Genomic DNA, 16,916 nt, shown 5'->3' with positions numbered 1-16,916 from the left:
GTATTTGCGGAATTTCTCCGGCTTCGCTACCCAAAGCTCACTTCCGAGTTTCAGGCCTTCAAGGCCGATCACACTGCGAGCCCTCTCGTGGACTCCACCGAGCTCGCTGCTCCTGCGTCGCCTGTACCTGCGTGCAAAGCTTCTGCATCGAGCACCGCAGCCTCCGTCGTGCCTGCCGTTCCCGCGTCGCCTATACTGGCGAGTAAAACTGCTGCGTCGTCCGCCGTGGTCACCGTTCCAGCAGCGCGATCATCCGCTGCCTCCGTCGCGCCGTCCAAAACACCTACTCGTAGGTCACCTGCGCCCGCCTCCTCGTCCTCCGACTCTGACTCGGAGATGGAGGTCGACCTCGCTCCCGCCTCATCGACGGATGGATTTACCCTGGTGCAAAAGGGTAAGAAGCGTGCCGCGGAGTCTCGAGCTCCCGCGGCCGCTAAAATTAGCAAAGCCGCGAACGCGTCGCGCCCCCGCCCTCAGACTCCCGTTGCGCCTCCAGCCCGTGCCACTCCGTCGCCGCGTCCGGTGGCACAAAATAAAGCCCAGACCCCTCCCCCGGTAATCCTTCAAGAGAAGGCAGCTTGGGAACGAGTTTCCCTGGCCCTTAAGGCCAAAAATATCAATTTTACGAATGCCCGTAACCTCGCGAACGGCATTCAAATTAAGGTTCGAACATCCGACGACCATAGGGCCCTCTCTTCTTACCTCCGTAAGGAGCGTATAAGTTTCCACACATATACGCTCCAGGAGGAGCGCGAACTCCGTGCCGTTATACGTGGCATCCCTAAAGAGTTGGATGCCGAGCTCGTCAAGGCCGACCTTCTCGAACAAGGCCTACCGGTTAACTCCGTACACCGCATGCACACAGGCCGCGGAAGGGAGCCATATAATATGGTTCTCGTCGCCCTCCAGCCTACCCCCGAGGGTAAGCAAATATTCAACATCCGAACGGTCTGTAGCCTTTCCGGAATCGCAGTCGAAACCCCACACAAGAAAGGCACACCTAGCCAGTGCCATAACTGCCAATTATACGGGCATTCTTCCCGTAACTGTCACGCGCGCCCCCGATGCGTCAAGTGCTTAGGCGATCACGCCACGGCCCTATGCACTCGCGATCAAAAAACCGCGACAGAACCGCCTAGCTGCGTCCTGTGTCGAACACAGGGTCACCCCGCAAATTACCGCGGATGCCCCCGAGCCCCGAAAATAAATCGCCGCGTCGCCCGCCAAAACCGCCTCCGAGCTTCCGGCCCAGACATCAAAGCCTCGGCACCCTCTGTGTCGCAGGCTAAGCCAGCGTTCGTTCCGGCGCCGGTGCCCAGTGTCTCGGCCTGGGCGAAACCGCTGCCGTACATGAACACGGCTACAACTCCCTCCTCCGCGATTCGTCCCGCCCCCGCGACTCGTCCCTCTCCCGCGACTCGTCCCTCTCCCGCGACTTGCCCTCCGACCGCGTCCGACAATCTCGCTTTAGCGATCGACTTCTTTCAGTCGATCAACTTTGAGCGCGTTAACGCTTTGGGCGACGCCATTCGCTCTGCCTCCACTGCACAACACTTTATCGCCGTTGTGCAAGAATACGCCGACGTATACGCGTCATTAAATACGTACGTCCTCCCCTCACTCCGCCGGTAATCAATGGCGTATATAAGTAGAATAAAGCCCCTATCCGTAACGATAGGATTTTTTAACGCTTACGGTCTCGCAAATCAGCGTGATCAGGTTTCTGACTTTTTGCGTGACCATCAAATTGATATCTTTTTAGTGCAGGAGACCCTACTTAAGCCCGCGCGCCGTGACCCTAAAATCGCGAACTATAACATGGTCAGGAACGACAGGCTCTCTGCTCGTGGTGGTGGTACCGTCATTTACTATAGAAGAGCCCTGCATTGCGTCCCGCTCGATCCTCCCGCGCTCGCTAATATCGAAGCATCAGTGTGCCGAATCTCACTGACGGGACACGCGCCGATCGTTATCGCGTCCGTTTATCTTCCACCGGATAAGATCGTTCTAAGCAGTGATATCGAGGCGCTGCTCGGCATAGGGAGCTCTGTCATTCTGGCGGGCGACCTAAATTGTAAACACATCAGGTGGAACTCACACACCACAACCCCGAATGGCAGGCGGCTTGACGCGTTAGTCGATAATCTCGCCTTCGATATCGTCGCTCCGCTAATCCCGACTCACTACCCGCTAAATATCGCGCATCGCCCGGATATACTCGACATAGCGTTATTAAAAAACGTAACTCTGCGCTTACACTCGATCGAAGTAGTTTCAGAGTTAGATTCAGACCACCGTCCCGTCGTTATGAAGCTCGGTCGCGCTCCCGATTCCGTTCCCGTCACGAGGACTGTGGTGGATTGGCACACGCTGGGCATCAGCCTGGCTGAATCTGATCCACCATCGCTACCGTTTAGCCCGGACTCTACCCCGTCTCCTCAGGATACCGCTGAAGCCATAGACATCTTAACGTCACACATCACCTCGACATTAGATAGGTCATCGAAACAAGTTGTAGCGGAGGACTTCCTTCACCGCTTCAAATTGTCCGACGATATTAGGGAACTCCTTAGAGCTAAGAACGCCTCGATACGCGCCTACGACAGGTATCCTACCGCGGAAAATCGTATTCGAATGCGTGCCCTACAACGCGACGTAAAGTCTCGCATCGCCGAAGTCCGAGATGCCAGATGGTCTGATTTCTTAGAAGGACTCGCGCCCTCCCAAAGGTCTTACTACCGCTTAGCTCGTGCTCTCAAATCGGATACGGTAGTAACTATGCCCCCCCTCGTAGGCCCCTCAGGCCGACTCGCGGCGTTCGATGATTATGAAAAAGCAGAGCTGCTGGCCGATACGTTGCAAACCCAGTGCACGCCCAGCACTCAATCCGTGGACCCTGTTCATGTAGAATTAGTAGACAGTGAGGTAGAACGCAGAGCCTCCTTGCCACCCTCTGATGTGTTACCACCCGTCACCCCGATGGAAGTTAAAGACTTGATCAAAGACCTACGTCCTCGCAAGGCTCCCGGTTCCGACGGTATATCCAACCGCGTTATTAAACTTCTACCCGTCCAACTCATCGTGATGTTGGCATCTATTTTCAATGCCGCTATGGCGAACTGTATCTTTCCCGCGGTGTGGAAAGAAGCGGACGTTATCGGCATACATAAACCCGGTAAACCAAAAAATCATCCGACGAGCTACCGCCCGATTAGCCTCCTCATGTCTCTAGGCAAACTGTATGAGCGTCTGCTCTACAAACGCCTCAGAGACTTCGTCTCATCCAAGGGCATTCTCATCGATGAACAATTCGGATTCCGTACAAATCACTCATGCGTTCAACAGGTGCACCGCCTCACGGAGCACATTCTTGTGGGGCTTAATCGACCAAAACCGTTATACACGGGAGCTCTCTTCTTCGACGTCGCAAAAGCGTTCGACAAAGTCTGGCACAACGGTTTGATTTTCAAACTATTCAACATGGGTGTGCCGGATAGTCTCGTGCTCATCATACGGGACTTCTTGTCGAACCGCTCTTTTCGATATCGAGTCGAGGGAACCCGCTCCTCCCCACGACCTCTCACAGCTGGAGTCCCGCAAGGCTCTGTCCTCTCACCCCTCCTATTTAGCTTATTCGTTAACGATATTCCCCGGTCGCCGCCGACCCATTTAGCTTTATTCGCCGACGACACGACTGTTTACTATTCCAGTAGAAACAAGTCCCTAATCGCGAAGAAGCTTCAGAGCGCAGCCCTAGCCCTAGGACAGTGGTTCCGAAAATGGCGCATAGACATCAACCCAGCGAAAAGTACTGCGGTGCTCTTTCAGAGGGGAAGCTCCACACGGATTTCCTCCCGTATTAGGAGGAGGAATCTCACACCCCCGATTACTCTCTTTAGTCAATCCATACCCTGGGCCAGGAAGGTCAAGTACCTGGGCGTTACCCTGGATGCATCGATGACATTCCGCCCGCATATAAAATCAGTCCGTGACCGTGCCGCGTTTATTCTCGGTAGACTCTACCCCATGATTTGTAAGCGGAGTAAAATGTCCCTTCGGAACAAGGTGACACTTTACAAAACTTGCATAAGGCCCGTCATGACTTACGCGAGTGTGGTGTTCGCTCACGCGGCCCGCACGCACATAGACACCCTTCAATCTCTACAATCCCGCTTTTGCAGGTTAGCCGTCGGAGCTCCGTGGTTCGTGAGGAACGTTGACCTACACGACGACCTGGGCCTCGAATCTATACAGAAATACATGAAGTCAGCGTCGGAACGGTACTTCGATAAGGCTATGCGTCATGATAATCGCCTTATCGTAGCCGCCGCTGACTATTCCCCGAATCCTGATCATGCAGGAGCCAGTCACCGTCGACGCCCTAGACACGTCCTTACGGATCCATCAGATCCAATAACCTTCGCACTAGACGCCTTCAGCTCTAGGAGCAGGCTTAGGGACCTCGGTAACCGTACTCGTCGAACTCGACAAAGAGTTCGCCGTGCAACCTAACCCATGAATCAGCTCGCTGAGTTTCTCGCCGGATCTTCTCAGCGGGTCGCGATTCCGATCCGGTAGTAGATTCATTCGCGAAACAGCTGCTCTTGAGCTGTTAGGTCTCCTTCGGAGGCGCTCGGGTAGCTGTTAGCAAATCCCACCCCTCCTGGCTGAGCCTTTGCTCGCCCACCTGTCCTGGTGAAACTGGAAAGGCCTCCGGGCCACCAGTAATCCTTCAATCATAAAAAAAAAAAAAAAAAGCCGTCAGCTTCTATCCATATTCAAATTTACAACGAAATGTAACCTTTACATTGCTGAAAGCTTCTGGAATAAAAGCCTCCTCACTGGCTTCAGGCTCTTCTTGAAATCTGTATTGATTTGTCCCACAATCTCACACCCATTCCTATTGCAGGAATATATTCGTCGGTAATTTGTTGGTTCCGACCATCTATAATAAATAGGAATAAATTGACTAATAAATCGCTTGGGACTATTAAAAGTAATTTTAGATTAAAGTTGGGTGTTAATTTACTGTCAAACTAAATTCTAATGTAAATGATATCTGTAATTTCCCAAAGATTCGTAAAGGGAAGAAGAAATTTAGTACACATTTGAAAGTAATACTCTTCTGGATATTTCCAATTCTATGAATGAACATGGCAAATGCAGATTTCCATACTTAGATAGACTTATTTTTTTCTTTTTTTTATTTATTTTTTATGATTGAAGGATTACTGGTGGCCCGGAGGCCTTTCCAGTTTCACCAGGACAGGTGGGCGAGCAAAGGCTCAGCCAGGAGGGGTGGGATTTGCTAACAACTACCCGAGCGCCTCCGAAGGAGACCTAACAGCTCAAGAGTAGCTGCTTCGCAAATGAATCTACTACCGGATCGGAATCGCGACCCGCTGAGAAGATCCGGCGAGAAACTCAGCGAGCTGATTCATGGGTTAGGTTGCACGGCGAACTCTTTGTCGAGTTCGACGAGTACGGTTACCGAGGTCCCTAAGCCTGCTCCTAGTGTTAGAGCTGAAGGCGTCTAATGCAAAGGTTATTGGATCTGATGGATCCGTAAGGACGTGTCTAGGGCGTCGACGGTGACTGGCTCCTGCGTGATCAGGATTCGGGGAGTAGGCAGCGGCGGCAACGATAAGGCGATTATCATGACGAGATAGACTTATTGTTGTTAAAGCGGTTCCTTTTGGCCAGCTTTACTGCACCGCGTAAGCGAACTTGAAAGTTCAGTCACAAAGATGGCCATGTTCGGGTAAACCTTGAAAAATGTATGATGATTTTCTTCATTCATTCAGGACTTTTCGTTTTTAGAACTTTTGCTATCAGTTAATTTTATCACATTACACTATTTGAAGTACCTGGATTTTTTTTATTGTTTACCTACATGTAACAACGTATGATGTATCAGGCTTAAAGAAATAATTCCCAAAATTTTAGTCAGGTAGGAGTGCTGGCCTGATTCTGATGAATTGTAATAAAGTTTTTGCACAGTCTACAATATAAACGCGAACAGCTGACACGCGATTTTCAAGTCCCGTATAACTCGGGCAGGGTTTCCTCCAAGCTGTCTTCGCTTTGCATTACTAAAATAGCTACTATTTATTCTAAACGTATCAAAATATGTAGATAGTTATTTATACCTTTATCACTTTTTGTTATTATTTCTTTTTAAAGATCAACCTAGGAATGAAACAGCATCTAGCCAGTCTATCTAGCCAGTGAGCTAGCTAGCTAGTAAATTAGCTCACAGCTCATCTGATATTAAGTAGTCACCGAAGCCCACAAACATCATAACGCAAATGCCGCCATCCACCCTCCGACATGAAGTCAAAGTGACAATTGGATTGTATAACGGTTAAGGTGGTTCGTTTTTATAATTCCCTTTTCGACTTTAAGTTAGTTTACAATATGGTATCAAATCAAGACATTGCAAACATCAAATATGTCCTTGACCAGGCACGTACATGGATCCAAAAAGTCGTTCCCTTTTTTGCGGATCGTTCTCCTCTCAAATTGGCTCCAGATCCATTCCTGTTGACAACTTTATCGAGCGGTTTTCGATAAATTGCGGCGAGGGAAAACTAAATAAATCCGAGAGGGACTTTAGATAAGGTAATGGCTTCAGTAATGTCTAGCGACTGCTGCCGCCATAATGCAATCGCAAACCTACCGAACCCCGTACGACGACACACCATTTCTCTAAAACATACCTTACTTTCGATACTGAATTTGATTTACCTCAGGTAAATTATCTAAGTCCGTAAGTTACATTTAACAACGTACACTTGAAAGCTTAAAAAATTAGATTTTCCACCTATCTGAAAAGAGCGTTGATCTCTATTGCAAACACTTAAATATTTTTTTTCATCATCTTTTCATAGCCACTTAATAAAACAAAAAAGAAGCCGATTCACTCTTAAAATAAAATTGTAGTGTTAGTCTTTCTTCTTCTGGCAAAATGATTTACCTACCAATGAAAGTTCTGTCAAAACCGCTTCAGTACTTTTATGTGATTAGCCTGGAAAAATAAACACCGATAAAATACCTGTTTCAATATTCAACAAGGTTTTTATAGCCTATGTATGCATATGTATGAGATTTTATTTTTCTTTTTTCTTTTGCCGTATCACTCTTGTCAAAGCAGCCGTGGTCGTTATTTAGTATCATTGATGTAGGCAGATATTATACGCCTCATCAGAAATCGCCACTTCTCCCGGTTTATGGTGAGCCTGTTACACTCATATAAACAATCATCAACTGCCGACTTGTCGTGGTCGGGCTATCGCATAAGCAACCTTTCACGCGGTCTGGCGCTGTCTGGTCTACTTTGCCCTGAACGGCAAGGCGCTCTATGGGGTCATTTCCCCGTCTGGGGATATGTCCAAAAAATGATAGTATTCGCCCATGCACGAGCGCCGAAAGACGCTGCTTAACGCCGAGTTCTTGAAGAATATTGGTGCGAGGTTCTTTCCATGAAATACCAAGCATTCGTCTTCAGTGCACATCTCCAGAGCATCTACCTTCCTTTTCTCTGACCTGCCGTAAAGTCGCAACCAGGCCACGGAAGCTACGACTAAATAGGTCTACATCAGGCCCCGTGAGAGCCCGGTAGAACCTACCGTGTCCTATAATGACTATCCTATTATTATTATCCTCATCGAACTCTTCGATTACGGCGAACAATGCTCCTAGCAAACTAACATATAGACACAGCCCACTGAGTTCCTTTCCGGATCTTCTCAAAAATCAAAGCATTTGTGAATTTTTTTTTGTTAATCGTATAAACAAAATTATTACAGCTACGCTACCTGAATATAAATTCAGTAACCACAATGACAGAAATCAAACGAATGTGGTTACCGATAGACAGGTGGTACCTTCAAAGCTGCATTAATTCCTGATACTACTAAATATAACAGGACTACGCTATGCCAAACGCTACAAAATTTGAAGAAAAAGTCATTGTATCCGGGCCAACATTGCACCTTCTCAACGGAGCTGCTGTAACATAAACTTTGAAATTTGCTCCATACTTACGAAGTTCACGGTACACTTCAGTTGAAAATCACCTGTAACCTCTACACGTAGTTATTGAAGCCCTTAGAAACAACATACCTACAAAAACTTATAACAAGTCTGGTGTTCTTGAAGTATTGTTGTCAAAACTTTTTTCGCTGGGGAAATACCTATTGGCAATACAAAATATCTCAACCACAAAGCCTTAGGAAACATGATAATGATAGTATAGTTGAATAAATAAGCATAGATTTTCATGAAAATGTTCTGGCAGTTTGGAAGTATAGGTGAAATGAGTGGTAAAATTTTAATTAAATTGTAGCCGTAGTTTTTTAAAACTAATATACATATATAGACCATATTATGTGTATATTAGTTTTAAAAAAGCCTGAAGAAAAAGTATTATTCAGAAATATTGCATCTTGTGTATATATTATATACAATAGAGGTACAACATTTAAATTTCGTGCTTGATACAAAACAATCTAAAGCGTTCCTGGTAACATGAGTTTCTCCTTTCTTAATAGCTTATCAAAAGGAGCATACTATGATATATCAAATGAACATATCAAAATGTTTCATAAAAGTTCCTCAAAAAAAGGATAAGCTAACCCATAAATTATCTCAGTTTACAACACCGGAAACGAAGCTAAAACGAAATAAAATTTAATGTTATTCCACAGTTATTGCGGTACGAACGAAAACTAATTCACCGGCAATGCAGGCAGATTGTACCGGATGAAGATATGAAGTCCGCGGCAAGCTGGATTAAACTTGTTTTTAAGTTTATCGCGGCTTTAATATTGTTCACGAGGACTTAAGAGCAACGTATAAACCTTAGCCGGTCGAACTTCTGAGAAGTACAACGGCTCATTAATGTTGCCAAGTATGTTTGAGTTTATTTGTGTACAGTAAAACAAAATACACTATACAAAAATTATAATAATATCCAGAGTATTTGTGTAATACACAAATTGTAGGCTTGAGTGAATAAATTTAAATCTCTCACTAACGTGGCTGAATTTCCTTCGACCGGATTTTCTAAATTGCATTGGAATGAACTTCCCAGCCAGTTTACATTTCCGTGCGTCAAGTCCCGGCAATGTACAAAAACATGAACCGTAATTTGCTAAGACGAATAACGTTTGATTTAATCCGGCACGTAGAACGACCTCCGACCGGGCCCGTCGATTTACTTTTATTGCTATTCCGTTTTATTTCGCCGGCCCGATGCTGTCTGATGTGGCCCTGTTTTCGGGATCGTTAACGGCAAATGTGCTAATCTTTTTTACAGAGCCGTGGCGTAACAATAAGCGACTTTGATGGTCTAGAGCGGCGGACGCCCGTTGCTCTCTCTAATGTGGGGCGATTAACGTTTTAATTTTTTTGATGGCCAGGATTAATGAAAAAATCCACGCTTACTTTTGTTTTTCATGACAGTGAAAAGTATTATACATCCAGAGTTTCATTTTGAAACACATAGGCATTTAATATAACTCGTTCATTTAAAATCCCTCCCGATTTACCGGGGTGTAGAAAGTTACCCAGTTAAGCATGCCTAAGTTAGCGTCGTGGGAAGTCAATTACAAAGACTTTAAAATACGACACCTCGAGACATTAAAAGACCAAGTTAAACAAGCAAATAAACGCTCCAAGAAATGTTTAGGTAAATCCTACGGGTATTTAACACTGCTAAAGTTTTGTCAAAGTTTGGCTTTTACTGATTTTTTAATCCACTTTTCGAGTAGATAAACTTTCGTACTTTTGGATCAAACAAAGTGAAAGGTTAAACACAGTCTACGCCTCCTCGGTGAACCACTTATCTTCGTTGGAGGGAAGTCGGAAAATTGACACAAAAAGTTCCCTTAATTTTCCTGGACTCAGTAATACACCCGACCAAAAAAAAAACATAGTAAACCTTATAGCCCAAATGTGCGGATATAGCGTATCTGGTTGAGTCACATATAGTAAAATTTTCGATAAAGGTGTCGTTACAAGGCACCCCACAAAATCGACAAAATATCTGTGTCATTTCGAAGGTGGGAGCAATTTGAATTCTTTTGTGAGTCTGTATTGCTTTAAGTACGCAAGATTCCGTTGTGAAACGTTTACGAAAGGCAGTAAAACATTTACTGCTTAAGTTCACATTAGATATAAATACAAGCAAAGTTGGTACGTCACCTAAAAAACTTCCACCGTAGGTATAAATATCTTATGTAATACATATATTAATTGTTGCGTACACTACTGATGGTTGTTCTTAAAATTATATTCACTTTATTAGTTTCTTTGTTAATTTTAAATTTCTTCAGTACGTGGATGGAATGTTTGATCCTTGAAAATGTTTGATGTTTCAAAAGTATAATATTAATTTTTCGAGGCCTCAAAAAACATACAGAATTTTTGATTCTAAAGATAGTGTAACGAAATAATTAGTCAGTATAGATAATTGCAAACGAATTAATAGGATATCTGTACATAAACATAATAATTATTATTATTTGGGTTCAAACTAACGTGAATAAATTGCGGAAGTACGGTTCGATTCAATCACTTTCGCACAATAGGCCTCATCACGGTCTGCGTGAAAGCACAGTGCGCCCGTTCCGAGTTTATGCGATAGGAATTTATATTAATTTCCTGTGTCAGTCCGCCAGGAAACCAGTTGGATGCAGCCGATGCGGCCTACGCAAACTGCGGTCACCCGCTTGTCCTAGCTCCCTCCAAACACTGCAATGGACGTACCCATATAAACACACTCGCTAATTTTACCTCGACCACGAAATTTCTATTCACACTTTACAATGGACACTGGTTATACCGAAATAGAACTGATATTCAAATTTATGAAATTGAAGGGTTCTTTTTTTATGAATGAGAGATTACTGGTGGCCCGGAGACCTTTCCAATTTCACCAGGACAGGTGGGCGAGCAGATGCTCAGCCAAGAGACCTAACAACACAAGGGTAGCTGCTTCGCGAACGAATCTACTACCGGATCGGAATCGCGACCCATTGAGAAGATCCGGCGAGAAACTCAGAGGGCTGATGTTTAGGTTAGGTTGCACGTCGAACTCTTTGCCGAGTTCGACGAATACGGTTAATCAATTGTATTCATGTAACCTAATCAAGATGTATTTTTATTTTTTAGACTTATTATATTAAATTACTTTAAAAAATGAATCTAGCGCTTAAGATAAGATTTGTTTTACAACAACAGCCGTGTCCAATACTTTATAAATCATATAAGTACATATATGTCTATTCTACCTACAATTTTTTACCTAAAGTTAAACATCACGATAAAACATGTAAGTAATGTAAAGTGAGGCAATTGAATAAGCTCAGAAAAAACTATTATTCTCTGTCCCATCATAGTAAAATAAATACAACACTGCACCAAAAGAAAAAGATTCAACAAAAATTAATATCCATTAACTCGGAATAAAATACAATGATCTTGTGAGACCTCGTGAAATTGGTTCCAAACTTGTGTCTTTTATCAGGTAAGATTTCGTAAATCTTGAGTCAAAAAGTAAAGTAGATTTTTAACGCTTCTCCCTGATCGAGGTCCTTGAGTATTCCACGATCAGATAAGCTAAGCGGCTGCGGCAAACTCTGCTTAATACGGAGGCATAAACTAACAAACAAGTTTTATCTCCGTTAAAGTTGGCGTCGCACCTTCATCCTTCACGTGCTGATCTCTTCACAACAATAAAGTAACGCTAAACCGGGATTTGCCAGACTTACACTTACAACATTTAATAACGAGGAATGAATTTTTAAGCAATCCCGGTATATTTAACAAATTGACATTTAAACATCTACCCTCTCAGATTTTGCACTACGCAAAAGTCGAAGACACGTGATTACGTGATTAGTCTATAAATAAAATTAGTACTAAAAGCTAGTTAAGCTTGACTATATCAAAGTTAAATCTAGCATAGGAAAGTGTATAATCCCTATTAGCCAACACTTTATACTGCAATAGCCGGTCCGATGTTGTTCGACCATCGAGCTTTACGACCAATGAAAACGAAGCCTCTACACTGATGTAATTATAGGATTACTTATATACTCACCCCACGCACGGGCGTGCGCACTTTGTTTATCTAAGGTACTGAATGCCTATCTGGTAGTGCTACCAATACTTTAGATAGGCAGATAGGTAGGATTTAGATAGATTTGCGGTAGGCAGCGGCTTGGCTCTGCTCCTGGCATTGCTGAAGTCCATGGGCGACGGTAACCACTCATCATCAGGTGGACCGTATGCATCTGCCTATAAGGCCAATAAAAAAAAAAAAAAAAAAGTCATAAAAACAATAGATTCTAGAGTTCTTAATACACACAATACTCACTTTAAACATTGAACAACATATAAAAATGTATTAAATTCGATGCTTATATACATATTTTTACAAAAAAAAATTGTATCTCAATGATTTGTCAATAAAATCTTTACAAATTTGTATCAATTAATCAAAATTAGTGCCGTGTACGAACGCTCCGTCCCTTGGTGATATATTAATTGGGTCAAAACACGTTGGCTCGTAACGGCAAGCGGCTGTCTTCAGCGGCACATTGTAACGCAATATCACCTTCTAATGAAACTTCCCTCGGGAATCACTTCACTACCTCAAAATATATTCTCGCTATTTTCTATGCTTTAAGAGTTAGAAAATATAGAGATATTAATTATGTGTGTTATTTTAGAAGAAAAATTTTGAACATCTTTTGTCCGCATAGAAATGAAAAAGACTGCTATATGAATTGAAAAACGAAAAAAGTCTACCTAAGATAATAATAAACTAACGTCACGTATGTACTCATATATGTTTTTAGAAACTTAGTTAGCAGAAGCGGATTTTTTATTACACTGTACGAATACATTACAAAAAAAGCATACAATCACCCGGTTTCGGTCAATTGACGTCAAGCGATATCGAAGCGACCGTATGAGCGGACTTTATCGGTATCCAAGCAAAGGCAAACGACACCTTTCCACGACCCTCTATGCAATTTCCCTCCACGGCTCATTTCACTCACATTTAATCAAATTACTTTTATGGCCGTAATGTTAGAAATAGTAGACTCTTTGTTTTCTTTTCTGTAACTAGTGGTCGTACAGGTGTTTTATACACCAATAAATATATATAAAAATAATATAAAATAAAAGCCAATAAATTTTATAATACAAAATGTACATTTCAATTTTAGCCAAACCTTTTTTTTAAATCGAGAGTACTCTATGAAATTAAAACGTGCGGGAAGTACATTTCGCTTGCAGAGAGAAATTCAATTATCCAGACAAATTAATGTTTATCATCAACTCATTTTAATGTTTGGTGCTATTCAATTAATTACACGGATGTCTGACTTGTAGTGTACATATTGTTAATTGGTACTCTATGTGCTGTGAATTAAAACGTTATAGTATCTCGTTGTCCTGTTTTCTTTGATTTATTGATACTGGTATATTAGCTATTGTTATTAAAAATACGGATTGACGGTCGGAACTTGTGCATAAACATGACCTAGTACTAAAATGGGGTGAGCATGTAGTCTGCAACTGGCACACCATACCGACCGTGTAGCAATTAATAAACGTTGTCGCACGTCGTTGAATAAACCATCACCGATGTCGTAAATCAGTTTCAGTTAGCATTTGCATCGTCTGCCTAGTGTGGACTACTTGATAAGCTAAATCTCCGTTCTCACTACACTTATAAAATAAAAATTACAAGTCCAAAAAAATCAATTCGCATGCTGATTAAATATTCTTTTTTGCTTCAAAAAACATTACCAAATAAACATTATGTTTACTGAACTGAATCAATATCAATAAGTAAAAGTTACCAGCTTTTTAAATTCACAATAGGCATAGAAGGCATAATATGGTAAAGCAATTTATAGAAAAAGAACTGAACATCCTCTTTTACAACTTTTTATGATCCATTTTTTATTCTCAAATGTTCTTATTATGCTAAAATATAATAATTACACTATGAATGTAATACATATCAACTTCTACTAATATTCAGTTATATTTGAAAATGTTGCTTAATCTCTTAGTCTTAGTTTTTTTTCATTAATATAATAACTACTAGATGAACTTCGTGCTACGTGTGATCGACCACATTTTACTTAAAAATCATACATTTAAAACATCATAACGACAGTTTCATTAAAAAAACAGTGTATGTATAGTAAAGCAAAGTGGCAAATCCTATAAAAAAATTCGGGTTTTCCATGACTAGCGCATAAGAATTTGTTTTTCTTTTCACATCTAACTTTCCATTATGTTTTTCATTTTTTTAAAAATGAGTGGAAAATACTATCATACTTTTAAATAAACGTAGCCGTTATTTTAATACAGATGATAATAGACTTAACCAAATGGCTTAAAGTGATAGTGGTTTGTACAATGTGGGCTTACAAACATCGCTACTTCTTAACACGTGGCGCAGAATTAACACCATAAAGTCTACTTTAGTTACTTCAATTTTACTAATTCCTACGGGGATTTTTTATTGAATATCTGTGTATTCACCAGTGGTTTTTAACCACCCAAAAGTCGATAGTAGTATTACCCTTATGATGTTTTTTTTATTGCTTAGATGGGTGGACGAACTCACAGCCCTCCTGGTGTTATGTGGTTACTGGAGCGTATAGTCATCTACAACGTAAATGCGCCACCCACCTTGAGATATAAGTTCTAAGGTCTCGGTATAGTTACAACGGCTGCCCCACCCTTCAAATGTTTATGAACTCCGGTAACCACTTAGCACAATGTGAGCTGTGAGTTCGTTCACACATCTAAAAACATTTAAAGATTATATTTGTCCTATGTGGCATGATGCTCGGCCCCCTGCCAAAAAAAAGTATATGATTTTGAAATGTTATATAATGTAATATTGAAAGAAAACGCAATTTATTTATTTCTATTAGTTCTTCTCCTTTTACTCTAAGGGACCCAAAGTATAGAATCCAAAAATTTCAAGCTAATCAAATAGTAAAATCAACTTCATCAAGTAAATTCTATAATACTGAGATATTATTTTAAGGAAGATTTTTGTTTTGAGTTTGTTCTTTTTTTTTGTTTTGTTGTTGTTGTTTGTTATTTTTTTGTCAATGCACCTACCATGCATTATCTCTGCACCACCCTATGGTCGACTGGAAGAGAATGCCCATGGCATTAAGTCCGCCTGTGTACAAGTTTTGTTTTGTGCATAAAGTATAAATAAATAAATAAATAAATAAATTTTATACAAATTTCGATGGGCAAGATATGACAATGTGGCGTAAATAAATTGAATGAATCAGAAAAGCGACAGGCTGCAAATGACAAACATGGTCACAAGTACCTACGTTTTGGGTTTGATTTTGTGTTTTTACTTAATCAAGTATCGTCAGTGGTCTCGAAAACTTAAAGATATTTGAAATATACGAAAACACAAAAAAGTACCTGTTTGATGTAATTTACATTAATTATATGCAAACAACTTCAAAGTTTTAAAATTAATATCAAAATATAAGGAACCACAAACGCCCTCGGGTTATTTTACGTGATAATTTCCCTTAAAGTTTCGTGGTAATTTCTTTCATCCCGACCCCTAAAGGAATTTCGTAAAAGGGATTTAACGAATGAAAATTCGCCAACGCTTTAAGCCGAACTAAATCTTAAAAAATATTTGGATAACGTGTCGCTGAACCTTCTACTATAAACTTGTTTGAGAATTGTTAACATATTATCTCTATTTTACATGTCAAGTATCATATAATATATATTATATATGTCGGCGCAACGTCACTATTTAGTTAACTAAGGGTGGATTCGACCAAACTTAAATTTATACTCGAGTAACTATACGAGGAATAACCTATTCCATGATTTTAATCTCGAGTAAATCCATAGTCGTTTTTCCACGTATACTTGCGCTAGGAATAACAATACGCGAATAGCAGAGTGAATGGTGAACAAAAATAAAATCCGGCAAATAAATGTTGTTGTTCAACGGCATAGTGTAAGAGCATACATATCGTCAACTCGATTTTGCCGTATTTTAGTGTGAAAAAGTAGCTGTTGTGAAAGATATCCAGCTGTCAAACGTATTATTTTTATTTGTTGTTTGTTTGAGGGAATTGTCAAGTTTTGTCGTGTGGTTTTATCTTTTTTCGTATAAACGTTGCATTATACAATGCCAGACTATTAATAATAATTTAGTGCATTGCGTTGACTTGAAATTAAAACAGAATAAATATTTATGAAATGACAGAAATCAGATGTTGGACTGACTGACGCCATTACTTTATTCTAGGAATAGCTCCGTTATTCCGTGCGAAACGGCGGTATAGTAACAATTCCCGAATAGGCCCACTATTCTTAGAATTGTAGATAGTAAAACGTAAAATTGATTTACTCTCGATTAACTGACGAGTTATTCTAAGAATAAGATTTACTCTTGTTTGGTCGAATCGACCCTTAACATAGTTAAAGTTAACTGTAAACGTATGTCAATAACTGTTTAAGATGGTATTCAAGAGAATTCATGACTAAGCTACCCCCACTTTCCACTATAAATACGAGTGTCTATTGTCGGACAAAAATTCTGCCCCGAGCAGTCAAACAGAGCGAAGGTCTGTGTTGTTATCGCTGTAGTACAGCGGCTGTACACCTGAAATGTAATAAATGGAATTCATTGGAAAAGTGAGTCTTAATTACTATCACATGGAAGGCAATGACAATTTCTGCAGGGTAGCCGTCGGAGCACCGTGATATGCGAGGAATGTAGATCTGCACGACGATCTAAATGTGGTGTAGATACGTAAGTATCTTAAGGAAGCATCAGAACGCTACTTTGAAAAAGCAGCGCGGCACGATTACCCTCTTGT

Source organism: Bombyx mori, chromosome 6 (assembly GCF_030269925.1).
Source record: "Bombyx mori chromosome 6, ASM3026992v2".
NCBI classification, from domain to species: Eukaryota; Metazoa; Arthropoda; class Insecta; order Lepidoptera; family Bombycidae; genus Bombyx; species Bombyx mori.
Note: the sequence above shows the minus strand (reverse complement) of the source record.